Source organism: Talpa occidentalis, unplaced genomic scaffold (genome assembly GCF_014898055.3).
Source record: "Talpa occidentalis isolate TD23 unplaced genomic scaffold, MPIMG_talOcc4v2.1 talOcc4.6, whole genome shotgun sequence".
NCBI lineage: Eukaryota > Metazoa > Chordata > Mammalia > Eulipotyphla > Talpidae > Talpa > Talpa occidentalis.
The window spans coordinates 110749513-110762606 of NW_023604972.1; the positions used below are offsets into that span (position 1 = coordinate 110749513).

The 13094-nt window shown below is 38.5% G+C and overlaps 1 protein-coding gene and 1 pseudogene across 2 annotated transcripts in view; both read right to left on the reverse strand.

The window, feature by feature from the left end:
* The window catches only part of GPBP1 (GC-rich promoter binding protein 1), a 66750-nt gene that overhangs the window by 34308 nt on the left and 19348 nt on the right, over positions 1-13094 (reverse strand). The window lies entirely within an intron of this gene.
* LOC129144782 (40S ribosomal protein S18-like) lies at positions 223-4167 on the reverse strand (annotated as a pseudogene).

Here is a 13094-nt window from a genome sequence, read left to right on the forward strand (position 1 = left end):
CTAAATAAAAATTCACAAAAAACTGAACAGTTAAATTTTATCATTTTTGAAGGGGTTTCGTTCAAAAATTGGTTAACTGGGAAATTATAAACTAAACCTATCCTTACTAAATATTCACTTCTGCAATGTCTATGTAGAGGCCTGTTTAACATGCACTGGGTACAGTCCTTACACTGCTAAATGTATATCAGCTTCTCTGCCCAATGTCTATGAATTTTAATTTAAACCCAATCTGAAAGAATATAAATAGCTAATGGCAAATGTTATAATTCATGTTCTGCAAAACAGTAGTTGCCGCGGACCAGCACAGCGATGGACGATGAGGCCGTCTCAGGGTTGAGAGATTGCGCAGGGTGGTCAGGGATTCGATGAATAAATGACACACAGACACACTTCAAGAGAGTGAAAATCTGAGTGCGCTTTAATTAAGTTAGTGGTAAGTATATATATGTTTTTTCTAAAGGCATAGGAACAGTGAACATCAAAGAGATCAGTTTGCTCATAGGCTTAGCTTAATTGACAGGGCAGTGATTTATGTCCGAAGTTACACCTGGACCTAGCCTCATTCCTAATTGGACAGGTTATTAACTCTTTCTATATTCTTGTACTAACTACTACTACTATTACCTACTTATGTTTACTCATAATTAATTGTCATAGGTAAATTTATATTATAATGCAGTTAATATCAAAGGTACTAAAGTTAAGCACATAATAGAAAGATTATTAAACCAACAATTCTATTATAACAGTGTTTAGTAATGTTTCATTTACATTAGCCTAATTATTAAATTACGTATGTTTTTTAATTAGCAATCAATGACCAGAAAAAGGAAAGATTTTAGAAAGACAGTTGTAGCAGAATAAAGTTTGTGGGCCTTGAGAAAGCGAGATAAGGTTCCAGGTGGTCAGCATTTCTTTTAATCATTTTTGTGGCAGCTTCTGGTGGTCATTATTTCTTGGCAGGCATTCGGCTTCTCTGCATCTTAGGGAGTTTGCTGTTCTCCCCCTGCGTGCATGGTTCCTTGCCCACGCCGGACCTCAGGGACCATGGCAACAGCCATTAGCCCTGAAGGTCACTGCAGGGGGGGGTGCAGCAAGTAGTTAGTATTACAATATTTACAGACACAGTGGGTGAAGGGAATGAGGATTCCCACCCAAAATATACTGCCCTTACATGAAAAAATTTTGAGCTGAAAGCATCTGAGTTCCTAAAACCCCTTATTTTAAAAGCAGAGACTTCCAAAGGACTAATAAATCCTTTCCCCTGAAGGGGGTCAACTCTCTCCTGAGATAAAAAAAAATATATATATATACCATACCCAGCCACAGTCACAAACTTTTACTTCCCCATTTATTCTTCTAAGGGTCCATTTATCTATCTTTCCAAAAAGTCGTATGTTTTTCCATTAAGCACCCTTTTCCACATTCCTCCCTTTCTTGTAAGGAATTATAGAAACAGAGATCCCAAATTCTAACCATCTCTGAATTACTCACCTCTGGATACTCTCCCCCAATGTAAATACTGCTAAGGAACAGTTTTGTTTGATCTTGCTAATCTTTTGTCTAATTTGCAGGGCCCCTACCAGAGAATCTAGGAGAGTAGAAAGATAATACTTCCCCTCAAGTGTAAAAGCAAATTAAAGTTTCAAAATCCCTCCTAAACAGGCACTGCTGGTGTAGTGGTATCATGCAATATTCCCAAAATCCACCCTATTCACTTTCTTTTATTTGTGCTTTGTGCCATCTGAGTTCATTCCATCTTCCTTTCCCTGTATGTTATGACCTCCCAATTCATATACTGAAATTTCAACTTCCCCTACTTGCAAAACCAACCATATTTGAAGATAAGGTCTTTAAAGAGATGACTGACTAAAAGAGGCACTTAGGGTGGGTCCTACTCATTCTAACACACAGAGAACAGGGTTGTACAGAAGAAAATACATGGAGAGGCAGGAAAACAGTGGCATCTAGGAGACAGTCTAGGTAAAAGAAATTGGCAATCAATAGGATGAGTTGCCCCAAGTCCTGTTTGAACAGGTGGACTGACAGGTCCTGTCCAAACATTTTGGCCCACCACACTGACCATCAGGCGTCATGATAGGAAAAACACACTGCACCCTACTAATGATTATCATACAACTTCCTGGAAGGAGAAGGCTTAGAGCAGGCGTGAGCAGCTGGTACGAATCCTTTCTGCGCATGCCCAAAGGAGTCCTACCCAGAACAAACAGGCTATAATGCTGCTTTCCTCTGACAGGTCTCATGAACCTACCCTTTAAATATCCACTCCTGGGCCTCCCTGGTGGCGCAAGGGATTAAGAAGCAACCTATGAAGATTCCGCAGCCACTGTACCATGAGTTCGATTCCCGGCCAGGGAGCTACCCACATGGTGCAGCAGACCTATCCTGTCTCACCCGCTGTTCCCCTCAGCAGTGTATTTCAGTTAATCTGCCTGTTCTGTACCCCACTCTGTCTCTGGTGAATCCTCTCAACCCCCACAACTCTGGCCTTTACCCCAGTTCTTATATGCATAAATAAATAGATAAATAAATAAGTAAATAAATAATACATCCACTCCTAACTCCCCTCCAGGAACCAGGCTAAGTTCTCCTTTCCCACACTGTCTCCCTCATGCATGACTCTCTCTAATATGTCTTACTTGGTTCAACTACATCTAAGACTCTCTGGTGAATTCTTTTCCTAGAGGGCAAAGGACCCATTCTTCTTGGGTAGGGGCTTGTAACACTTGCAAGCCAAAAAGAAGAAATCGGGCCTCCCCAGTGGCACAGCAGTTGAGCGCTGGGTTGCGAAACTGCCCACAGTCTCTGCAGCACTGGTTCGATCCCCGGCCTCTGGGCGAGGGTCCCACATGGCGCGCAGACCTCTCCTGTCTCGCCTGCTGCTCCCCTCAGCAGTGTACTTCGTCAGTCTGCCTGTTCTGCTCTCTGCTCTGGTTCTGGTGAATTCTCTCACCCTTCCACACTTCTGACTGTACCCAGTGCTTATATAAATAAATCAATCTTGGGGGGGAAAAAAAAAATCAATCCTGTCAGCACCCTGATCTTGGACTTTTAACTTCCAAAACTGTGAGGAAATTAACTTCTGTTTAAGCTACCCAGTTTGTGGCATTTTGTTGTGGCAGCCCTAGCAACCTAATAGACAGCAACATTAGAAATACACTAAGAATGTTTTTATCTTTCTTTTTTGTTGTTGCTTTGTTTTGCCGTATGAACTTTTCATTGACAAGGCCTAGAGAGTTATTTCTTCTTGGACACACCCACAGTACGCCACAGTGTCCTGTGGTCTTGGTGTGCTGGCCTCTAACACGAAGTCCCCAGAAGTGGCACAAGCCCTCTGTGGGCCTGTGTCTTCTTCAGTAGCTCCAGGTCTTCATGGAGCTTGTTGTCCAGACTGTTGGCCAGGACCTTTGACCAGGAAAGATGGTATTTCCCATCTTTCATGTCCTTCTGTCTGTTCCAGAATCAGTCAGGGATCTTGTACTGGCGCGGATTCTGCACAATGCTGATCACACGCTTCACCTCATCCTCTGTCAGCTCTCTGGCCCTCTTGGTGAGGTCAATGTCTGCTTTCCTCAACACCACATGAGCAAATTTTCACCCCACACCCTAACTGGAGCCAAAGGCTATTTTCCACCACCCATAGATGTCGGTGTTGAATACTTGCAAAATGTACTGGAATTTCTCAGGGATCACTAGAGACATGGCAGTGGCCCAGCAGCGGTGTGTAGGCCTCCTGTGGAAGAGCTGTTTTTATCTTTCTTTTACACTTATACCAACTGGTTCATATAGGAGATTACCACCAACAGTGGGAGAAGGGAGAAAATCAGCAGTCCTAGTAGCACCCCAAGGAGTTTATCTTGAAATTTTCTGCCAGATTCCATTATAAAGTATGAAGGTTCCAGATAAACATAAAGAGTTAAGATTTTTAATTACTGTCCATACAAAATTATCTCTCAGTCAGCTTACAACCTGTTCATGAATCCGTACCTGAAGTCTGAATCAACAATAAAAATTCCCTAGGGGAAAACTAGTTCTGAGAAGAAAAAAGATAACAAAACTGTAAATTCTGTATATTTTTAAGTGCACATGCCTGAATTAAAAAAAAAAAAATGAAACTGATAAATTAAAAGCCCTATATATAGTTCTTCAGCCCAAAACAATATACAGCAAAAAGGACACAAATATATTTCTTAAATGTTTTACATCTAAATCCAGCAAAACTGTGCCAACTGTTTTCAATGAAAAACCTAATCAAACTGAATTCATCAAAATGAACATGAAACTTACTACCTTTTTAAGTCTGTATTTCAGACAATGTAAGCTTTGAGAGTCATGAAGTAAAAAAAAAAAAAAAAAATACCCCAAATCAATCAATAGCTAAAGTATTTTAACTAAAGGCAGAGCACAGATCTTTAACAAAGAACACAGATCACAGAGTCCAACAGTCCTGGCTTCAACTAAGTTTTGCAATTTACTAGGTTGAATGACTTTGGAGAAGTCTCAATTTTTGCTCACCATTAAAATTGGGAAGACTACTTATACCTTCAAGATTCAAGCTAAAAACTGTTAAACTTATAAAAAGACAAGTATTTTTTAACTACCAGACCATCTACATATAAACCCTTGAATAAGATTAAGATAAGGTTTCTCAAAATTTAGTCAAACTACTAACATTCCTTCATAATAAACAAGAACCAGATGATTATTCAAATGCATCTTTACTTCCTTTTACATTAAACATGTAGAATATTGCCTCTCTTTAAACTTAGTTTAACATATTAACAAGCTTCATTAAAAGAAGGTTTTCTTCTCCTGTATGCAGGCCTAAGGCCAGTATAAGAGGGGGAGCAAAAGCGCTAAGGACTCCACACAACCTGCTTAGATTCAGGGTATATAGCTCAGAGGGAATATCAACACATGAGAGGGGCCCAGCACAGGAAGTCAAGAGTCAAAGCAGGGTAAGGAAAGGCAACCATTCAGAGTCAGTGGGGTGGGGCACTGACCTCAAAGAGTATATAAGGCCTGAATTCCTCCCAAAGTAGTAGGAGGAAAATAGCAACGAGAACAGGTGCTAAACAGGAAGAGGAGGATGTCCACACGAGGGAGTGGCAGCAACTACAACAGAAGACAGGTTATAAACAGGGGACTTGACAAAATACGTAAATATATCTAGAACAATGAAAACAACATTTTATAACTCAAAGAATGCAATACCAATAGAGGAATGGATGAAAGCTAGGAAGAATGCTGTGGTTTGTGTATCATGTCACTATAGTTAACCCATGGTCTTATAATAATAGAATACTAATGTTCACATACATACCATATAAAGACAGATACCTCTGTGATAAATATACGTCTCCCTTCCCCAAAAATCTATGCACTGAGACAGTGCCAAAACATACTGATGCTACAATAGCAATGAAAATAATTAACAGTCAAGTCCTGGTTTCTAAAAACCATTTTCCACCAAAAGAAATCAGAGTTTTGGGGAGGGTTTGAAGGGAGAAAGGGAGGCAGGTACGGGGCTATCTGGTTCCACAGTAATTATGGGAGGATCCAGAGTTACCCTGACATGCAGAATCTATTTCAATCAATTTATAAGGGATTTGGATCACAAAATCAGTCTGCAATATTTTCTTGTAGCAAAAAGAAAGAAAGTGTCCAAATACTGATTCGGAAATATCAAAACACCACCAAAACCAATTTGAATGGGTTCCCAATGCCCAGATCAGTTACACTTTGAGCATTAAAAATATGAAAGGACATACGAAGGACACCAACAAAAATGCTGAAATGTGGAACTCCAAGAGCCCACATCTCCACAGAAATTGCCAGAAGCAAATTGTCAGAACTCTGAAAAAACTAAAGGCTTACAATGATCAAGCAATCAAAATTAAAAAAAAAAAAAAAAAAAAAGAGGCCTTTAGGACAGTAGGCATGCTTTGTGGCATTTTCATTTGCCCTTGATCCACATCCTCTGAACAATGGGGGTCTTGAAGATCCCGTGTGGGAACATGGTCTCTGGTTCCTCCAAGTAAATTTTATTCTTACATAATTATGTTTGTGTAAACCTGTCTGGAGGCTACCTGAGGAATAACATGCGGCACTTCCTCTTGTTTTACCTAACTTGGAAGGAAAACATACTTATGCAAAGGAATTCCTCCAAAACATTCTAAGGTAAATGAACAACCCTCCTGCACCTGGGATAAACCTTACAACTGTGTAAATGATAGCATACCCAAAGCCTAGGAGAAAAGGCTAGGAGAGAATTTCCTTGAGAAAATATGGTATTGCAAAGAACTCCCTTACATACAAAAAACTTAGGAAATGCTCAGGAAAAAATCTGAAAAGATGAAAGCTTTCGCCTCTGGTTGATTTTTAGGTTCAGCCAAAGTAAAAAGTAAAGGTTAAAATAAGAGTTAAGAGTACTTGGTTAAACATTGAAGTAATGCCCTTAAAACAAACCCAATATGCAAAAACCAGGTTTTTGTCTCTCTCTTTTCTTCTTTTTCTTTCTTTTTACTCCTTTTTTGCTCCAAATATGCATCTACAAAACACTAGCTGAACATGGCAGAAAGGGCACTTGTCTGAAGAGCTCTAAGCAGCAATATACATGGGACAGCTAAATAAATCTGCTGCTGTGTTATATTCAAATTACTTTCTGGAAAAGGGAATAAATAAAAAAACTAAAATAAAAAAATCACTCTTTGTAAAACCACTGAACCTTATGAAAAACTTCAGCCTGTCTCAGTTACACTGTAGGCATTTAGGAATTGGTTCCCTGCATAATACATGTTTGAAGGACGCACAATCTTTAGACAATATAACACACTGGCTCTGATGGTATTTAACATTCATAGTTTATTCAGCATATATCTTTTGCATTAATATTTTTTATATTTCATAAAAATATTTGCCAGGTTAAAAAAAAAAACTACCTAAGGGGCACAGACTTCAGGGACTATCCATGAGAAATAGACTTAGCAAAAATAGTTTAGAAAGGGCCTCCCTGGTGGCGCAGCGGTTGAGTGCTGGGTTGCAAAGCTGCCTGAAGCCTCTGCAGCGACGGTTCAATCCCTGGCCGCAGGCGAGGGTCCCACAAGGCGCGCAGACCTCTCCTGCTGCCCGCTGCTCCCCTCAGCAGTATATTTCGTCAGTCTCCCTGCTCTGCTCCCTGTTCTGCCTCTGGTGAATTCTCTCACCCTCCTGCGCTTCTGACAGTGCTTGTATAAAGAAATCTTAAAAAAAATATATATATATATATATATAAAAGGATTAAAAAATAGTTTAGAAAAACCACTAAAGGAACACAGGACAAACCAAAACAAACAATAAAAACAAACTCTAATAAGAAAAAAAACCATGATTTCCAGAGTCCCACATTACAACAAAGTGTTCAATTTTCTACAAGAAAAAAAATCTACAACGCTTTCAAAGAATCAAGAAAGTATGGGCTATTCCCAGGGAATAAAACAAAATTAACAGAAATTGTATCTGATGAAGCACAGTCATCATCTTAAGCAAACTCAAAAAGTTATGTCAGATTCACAATGTCAAAAGAGTGTCAATAAAGAGATAGGAATAACAGGAAAAAAAATTGAGTCAAAAAATGCAGTAACTGATATGAAGATTTCACTAACAGTCTTAATACAAGATCTGAATGAACATTAGAATCACAGAATGTGAAGATAAGTCAATTAAAGTTATGAGTCTGAGGATCAAAAGAAAAAATAAAACTGAACACAGCCAAAAGGACCTACAGGCACACCATCAGGCATACCAACATTACTTAATGCAAGCTCCCAGAGCTAAAGGGAATTATGCTCAGTGAAGTCAGTCAGAGGGAAAAGAACAATATCGGATGGTTTCACTTATAGGAGGAATATAGGGGAATCAAACAAGACAGCAGTGTTAAAAAAAAAAAAACACAACAAAACAAGAACAGACAATTATAAATCAGACACATTCTGTAGGGGAGGAGGAGGGAGAGGAATCAAGGGAGGGAGCAGCACAGGGGACTGGTGATGGTGCACAGGTAAGTTGGCGAAGGAAATTCTATGGGGTCTACACCTGAGGGGGGGGGGCAAATATTGTTTAAAAATGAAAAACAATGTAAAAAATAAATTTTTTAAAAATGCAAGCTCCCAGAGATAAGAGAATCTGAAGAGCTAAATTATCAAATTAGACACAAGTAAATGTACCCAAAAAGCAACTTCAAGAAAGACAAGCATAAACACTCCCAGACACATTAAACTGTCAAAATCTAAACATGAATTTTCACAGCAGCAAGAAAAGCAACTCAAGAAGTAAAAAGGGAGCCTCCCTGGTGGAGCAGGGTTAAAGGCAGTGCTTTCAAGCTATGGCCAGTCACTGCAGCACAGGTTCCATGCCCAGCCAGCCAGGGAGCAACCCACAAGGCACAGCAGACCTCACCTGCCTCACCTGCTGCTCCCCTCAGCAATATATTTCAGTAGATCTGCCTGTTATGCTCCCCACTCTCTGGTGAATCCTCTTACCCCCCAACACCTCTGGCCTATACCCCAGTTCTTGTATGCATGCATAAATAAATCTTAAAAAAAAAAAAAAAATACCTGCAAGGGGTCCCAAATATTCAAAACAAAAAATGAAAAAAAAGACTACAGTTTCAAGATTCACATTTCCCTTCTTTAAAACTTACTTAAAAAGCAAGATCACTTTACTACAGTGATCAAAACAGTATTGTACTGACATAAGGATAGAAACCAACAGAACAGAAACAAATGGATCTATCTTTGGGCAACTGATTTTCAACAAAAGTGCTAATAAGAACATTCAATGACGGGGAAAAACAGTCTTTTCAGCAAATGATGTTGGGACAACAGACTATCCACGAGGCCACTATTCACCATATACAAAAATACCTCAAAATTAATCAAAAGCTAATCTGTAAAACTAAAAAACAAAAGCTAACAGTATAAAACTATCTGAAGAAAACTTGAGAGGTAAAGCTTCATGATTTTGCCATTTTGTTTAAATTAAGCAGAAAACAAAAGCACCCACTCAAGCACTGTTAAGAAATGGGATTTATCAATGATTTTCTCCCTGCCTGCTCCCTGGCCAATAACACCATTCCATAAAATTTGGAATCAAATTTGTATCAAATCACCAGTTACTTTGTGGTAAGAATTTAGAATTCAGTATCATTTTTTTTTATTATTCTAAAAACTAAGGGCTTCCTTAAGTGATACTAAACCATTCTGTTATGACTATATCTGGAACTAATGAATCTAGTCACTATATTCTCAACAAATCAAATGGAATAACCATCAGGCAAACAAACCACTTGCTATGCCAGGTATATATAAACCCAAATACTTTTGGGGACAGTACCTAGAGGATCTTGAACAGTACACAGGAATACAGGAAATCGGAAAGTACTCAAAGGCTTTAAACTTGCAGTTACGTCTCACAAAATGTGCTTAAAAAAAATCTGTTCTTGTGTAAAATGGGTGGGTGAGAGGGATGTGAAAACTCAGTAGATCAAGTAGAGAGGGAAGTGTTAAAATCTAGAACTTTAGTTCCCATCACTATCAATTCACGACAGCAGTCTTCAAAATTTTTGTGCAACTTTAAAAAAGTTTAAGGATTATTCACGAGTATTCCATTCAATTCAATTCCTATTTAAAAGAACTTGGGCCTTCCCGATGGCACAGTGGGTTGAGTGCTGTGCTGTGAAGCTGTCCACAGCCTCTGCAGCGGGGATTCCTGGCTAGACAGGGAGAAACCCACATGGCACAGCAGACCTCTCCTGCCTCTCCCACTGCTACCCTCAGCAGTGTCTTCAGCCCATCTGCCTGTTCTGCTCCCCATACTCTGTCTCTGGTGAATCCTCTCACATCCTCTTGTGCCTCTGACTGTACCCCAGTTCTTGTATAAGTAAATCTTAAAAAAAAAAAAAAAAAAGATGATGACCTCAAGAAAAAAGCAAAAGAAACACAAGAACAAAATGAAGGCAGTCTGGGACTGCAAAGGTCAATGTTGATGGTGGCAAAAAGAAATGAAGTGTCTAGCAGTGAACTGGAGAATGGACAACAGAAGCAGTCAAGATTTTGCAGTACTTTATCTTACATACTGATTATATAGATTTTCATGTGTTAAAATAAGTAAAAATAATTTCATGAAATAATTTACAGACTGGAAAAGCAGAAGAACATACACATAAATCCCAAAACTGTTGCAAGGGGCTCAAGAGACACCAGTACAAACATAAAAATTACAAATTAAAATTTAAATTAAATTTAAAATTTCTTAAAATCATACAGATGGAAAGGGAGGAAGGCCAGGAGGGGAGGAAAAGCAGATGGATAATTCCTAGAAAAATATAATTTATTAATAATGTCTTCAGTAGACAGAAAATTTAACACAGATTAATTACCATAAAAAAAAGAGTTCCACAACCTAAATACCCCAAAATATGACTGGATTAAGAAGATGTGGCATATATTAACAATGGAATACTACTCAGCAGTCAAAAAAATGTCATTTGCAGCAAGAGGAAGAGATTATGCTCAGTGAAATAAGTGAGAAGGAAAAAGAAATATATCAGGTGGTTTTACTTATAGGAGGAACAGAGAAACCATACAAGGGATAAAAAAAAAAAAAAAGACAAAACTAGCAGTCAAACTATGAATTGGAGACATTCATCAGGGAAGGGGGAGGTAAAGGGATCAAAACAAGAGGGAATATCACAAGAGTCTATGGTGATGGTTCACGGGTATCTTAAAGGGGACAACACCGGAGGAAAAATCAATCATACAAAAATGAACAATGTAGTGTAGAGCCTCCCCCGTGGCACAACAGTTGAGCGCTGGGCTGCCCACAGCCTCTGCAGCGCCGGTTCGATCTCACATGGCATGCAGACCTCTCCTGCGTGCCTGCTGCTCCCCCCTCAGCAGTGTACTTTGTCAGTCTGCCTGTTCTGGTCCCCGCTCTGGCTCTGGTGAATTCTCTCACCCTCCAGCACTTCTGACTGTACCCAGTGCTTGTATAAATAAATAATTAAATCTTTAAAAAAAAAAAAAAAGGGCAATGTAAAAAAAAAAAAAAATTAGTTCCATTACAAAAACGCAGTCCTATGGTGTCCTTGAGAAATGAGATTGCAGGAAACCTTGTAATCCTGAACCTGAATTGGAAATATCAGTTTGAAGTTATAAATACACATTTAGATTAGCTTAGAACTTAAAATTTACTTTCAATTTAAAGCATTCAGAACTTAATTCAATGTGCCAAAGTACCATCCTTTTAAAAATCAACCTACTTCACCAAATTATCAGAAGAAGATTCAGCTCATGTGTCCATGTACTAGTCCAGTAAATGAGATTGCGCGTCCGATAAACAAACATTTCTGATATATTGTCTTTTGAATTAACATACTTCATCAACATTCACAGATGCCACTCCAAACCAGACCATTAAACAATATTCTGTACAAGAATGCATACTAGTAGGGAACAGACATAAAAGGAGGATTAGCTCATTCTTCCTGGTGATCATAGTGGCAATTTCATGTAAAAAATGAAGGTGCAATAATGGTAATGATTATCCTTAAACTATCAAAATGTGAAACCCACCAGACTAAGAATTTCTTATCAAATTAATTCCACTAACTGATTACTTTGTGCTGAAAATCCACCTTAGATTTATTAGCAAAAACAACAGAATTCTTGACTTTGCAGACTGACAGAGGTAGAGATGGAAAACTGGAAACATACACAGAGGAAAGAGATTATTACTAAGCACCTATGTGCAAATATTACTATTAACACTTTATAAATCTCAATTAATTCTAACAAGAAAAAGGGTTTTTTAATCCTCATTTTCAAATTAAAAAAAAATTTGTCTTAAAGAAAATGTACAACCCCAGATGTCACAGCTAGTTCCTAATGATTTCCAAGTACAAATGTCTTATGCCACTCTTATCTAAATTATGGTCTAGCATTAATTTTTAATGTAACTTTCCTAACTATTTACAACAGAATTTGACATTTTACATGCCAAAAGCAATCAATGTTTTAGAATGAGAAAATCATAAATTGATATAAAACATTAATAGCTTAATTCCACAGATTAAATGGCTTAACACCCTTTTATTTGCTGACTCAGTTTTAAAACTACATTGATTAAACCACCATAGCTTTACTATATAAATATAATTACCAGTGGAAGACAACAGAAAAGTCCATATGCCCAAAAATGTACAGTATGTGAGACAAACTGGCACAATTCTACCTCCAATGTTTTCTCAAAATGGTTCAAAGATTTAAAGGGAAAAAGAAACAGTTATCTGAAGAAAGGGGGAGAAAAAATGTTATGGATCTCAGAAGACATAAGACCTTTGTAAGTTAGATACACAAAGCCAGTGTGATAAAAGTGTGTACACTTGCGTGTAAATGCAAAGGTGTTCTACATGACAAAATTTACCACAACAAAAGTCAAAGAAAACAAAAGATAAAGGGCTGGCTTTCCTGCATACATAAAATATTCCTAAAAATGAACAGAAAATGTAACTCAGAAAAAAAGGGGAAAAAGATTTAAATATAATTCACAGAAAAAGGATCACATATGAAAATATTCATTCTCTTCAAAAAAGCAACATTGGGGTAAAATGCCTTCCATACTGGTACCGAAAATGTAAACTGGTGTATCTCTATGAAGAGCAATTTGGCATAGGGCTTCCCTGGTGGCACAAGGGATTAAGACGCCACCTATGAAGCTATCCGCAGCCACTACAGCATGCGTTCAATCCCCAGTCCACCAAGGAGCAACCCACATGGTGCAGCAGACCTCTCCTGACTCGCCCACTGCTCCCTTCAGCAGTGTGTTTCAGTATATCTGCCTGTTCTGCTCCCCACTCTGTCTCTGGTGAACCCTCTCACCCCATCTCTGGCCTGCACCCCACTTCTTGTATGCGTAAATAAATCTTTTTTTTTAAAAAAAGAGCAATTTGGCATAGCACAAAAATTACGCTCAGATATTTCACTTATAAGAATATATACTCAAGGGCCTCCCCGGTGGCGCAGCGGTTGAGC